Raw genomic sequence first — 2,541 nt, 5'->3', positions numbered from 1 at the left:
CACTAACACATGCACACATGAGTGTTATGGGTGGGGTTGTTGAGTGTGGCTTAATTCTTGCAGATCAGGACAAAAATAAAACCCATGAAGTTAGATTTCCCTCTATAAAATGAAAATTTGGCCGAACGAAAGAAACCCATTATACGGTAGTTGGAAACTTTCTACATGTACAAGTAGCAAAAGGACAACAATATGTATTAAAAAGTAGTGAAATTTGGAAGATACTTTTAAGCTACTTATTGAAAGAACCATAGGTTATCATCATAGCCTTTTCAAATTGGCTCATTTTTACTCAAAAAGTTTTAGTCCGAATTAGCTCAAGCATTCTACATAGTATGAGGACATCAATAATTATGTATCAGAAAATGTTTAAAAATTGGGGGTGATTTCGGAGCCATTTTTATATAGTGTTGTGTATTCTTCAAAATCACACTGCCCAAATGAGAGCAATACATGCATGTATATGTACATGTACATGTAGCAACAAGAACAGCTAGTTGTTAGTACATTGTAATGAACTGAGTCAGTTAATACAAATCATCAGTTAGGGATTCAGCCCCGAAAGATGGTTAATGATATAATGTTGTATCATCATTCTCAGTTAATACTTGATTTAAAAGAGATGGAATTAATCAGAGTAATACGCAGGGTTTCCTACAGAATTTTGGCATAATGCTCCTGCAGCTTCTTGTCAGTGGATTAAAAATTGAGCCAAACATCCTGTACTTTAGTACAGGAATTTTCGTCAAAATTTTGTCAAAATTGACTAAGAGAGAATTTTCCATTTTCATGATTTTTCTGATACATATATGTGTTCTTATAATGTGCTGAAAGTCCAAGTGATTCCAATCAAGTTTGAATTAGATTTTTTTGCAAATTTTAAAAGTTACTCAAAAAATTAGACCAAACTATGGCAAAATTTTGCCGAAAATGAAAATGAGAAAAATTTCCATTTTTATTATTTTTTCTGATACATATACATGTACATGTACTTACGTTGTGTAGAAAGTTTAGATAGTGTTTGGATTTTATACAAATTTTTAAAAGGTGGTAAAAATTGGGTTACAGTCCCTGTACTACATAAAAATGGCTCAAAAATATCCTCTATTGTTATTACATTTTCTGATACATATTGATGTACATGTATCGCGTGTACATGTTACATGTTATATTCATGTAGAAAGTTTTAATAACATACCTTATGCTGACAATCTTGTGATGTAGAAAGTCCGAGAGGTAGAGAGGTGTATGATCAATTCAATCCTGTGGGTCATGATATGGGCTTCAGTTTGAAAGGTCACCCGAACACACAAAGGTCAAATCAACCTCCTGAATACTTAGAAAATTTAAAATTATAATTTTACTAAAAACTTATTTTGTACCTGATTGACATGCAAAATTTGATTCAATATAGGCACTGACACTATCAACAGATTTTATTTTTATCTAAAAGTTCATGACATCATAATTACATCACACAGTATGTTACTAACTTTAGCTTCAATGCAACACCTGCTAAAATCATCTCCCTTGCAGCTTGTCTGTTTCAAGTGGGCGTGGCTCCTCGTAACTAATGGCAACAACTTCAACGAGCACCTTCTTTTTAAAAAAATTCTGAAACATCACCTACAAGATAGAGAGAGAGTGGTACTATACATTATTAAATTATTAAGTACTGTCTTGAAGTCAAAAAAAGTCAAGGAACAAAAGAACGAGAAGAAGTTCAAAGGACTGAAGAAGTCCAACACGTGGTCCAGCCAGTGCGGCAAGTCAATGTGCGCATGCTCATACCCACGTGGTATCATGTGTGGTACACACCCTATAACAGGGTGTGGTTTGGGTGTGGTCTATTAGGAGGCTAGGATTCAGAGTACTGATTGTACTTGTTTGTCTTTAACTCCATCAGCAATTCGGCATTCATTTTGGAGTTCCTATTGAAGCACAGAAACTAATATTTAAAGGTCAGTTATTAACGATTCTGTATACTGAATCTCACAGAGTTAATATGATACTGTACATGTACATGTACATGATATGTACATCGTAACTTTTAATGTTAATTTTGTTTTTGGATGCAGATTAATATCTTTTTAATGTAATTTTTGTAATGTACCATTTGTAGTATGCATTAAAACTGAGGGTCATTAAGTAGTCAGACTATAATACTGTATTAATTGTGCCAGGATGTTAATAATTATTAGTGAAATTGATTTGCTATAATACGTCCATTATGTAATGATAATCCAATGGGATTAAGTATGAGTCATTATTAAATAGGAAAGACTCTTAGGAAAGAAGATGAGTTAGTCAGTGAAGCAGGAATAAAGAATAATAGCAAAATAATGCTATTGGGAAGAAAGGTACATACATGTACATGTATGTCTGTATTTTGTAGCCTAAACTTAAATAACACTGTAAAAATACTTTTTATTTACAAATATCCATAGTCTTATGCTGTGTACGATCAAAAAAACCTGTCACTTGTATTAATTTAAAGTCAGCTATGAGGGTTTTTATTGCATATTTTTGCTGATCACAAGC

General features: G+C 32.7%; 1 long non-coding RNA gene across 2 annotated transcripts; it reads right to left on the bottom strand.

Moving 5' to 3' along the window:
* Positions 1-1,252: 1,252 nt before the first annotated feature.
* Positions 1,253-1,763, bottom strand: LOC109591340 (uncharacterized). 2 transcript variants are annotated; one of them, XR_002189772.1, is made up of 3 exons: positions 1,494-1,763; positions 1,383-1,446; positions 1,253-1,336 (listed from the first exon to the last, which is right to left on the bottom strand). It is a non-coding gene; the product is annotated as an uncharacterized LOC109591340 (long non-coding RNA). The 2 variants fall into 2 exon arrangements; XR_002189771.1 differs by having other exon boundaries at positions 1,383-1,763.
* Between the last annotated feature and the right edge of the window lie 778 nt (positions 1,764-2,541).

This window comes from Amphimedon queenslandica, unplaced genomic scaffold (assembly GCF_000090795.2).
Source record: "Amphimedon queenslandica unplaced genomic scaffold, v1.1 AMPQUscaffold_8413_Cont19643, whole genome shotgun sequence".
NCBI classification, from domain to species: Eukaryota; Metazoa; Porifera; class Demospongiae; order Haplosclerida; family Niphatidae; genus Amphimedon; species Amphimedon queenslandica.
Note: the sequence above shows the minus strand (reverse complement) of the source record. Positions and strands in the feature narration are given on the sequence as shown.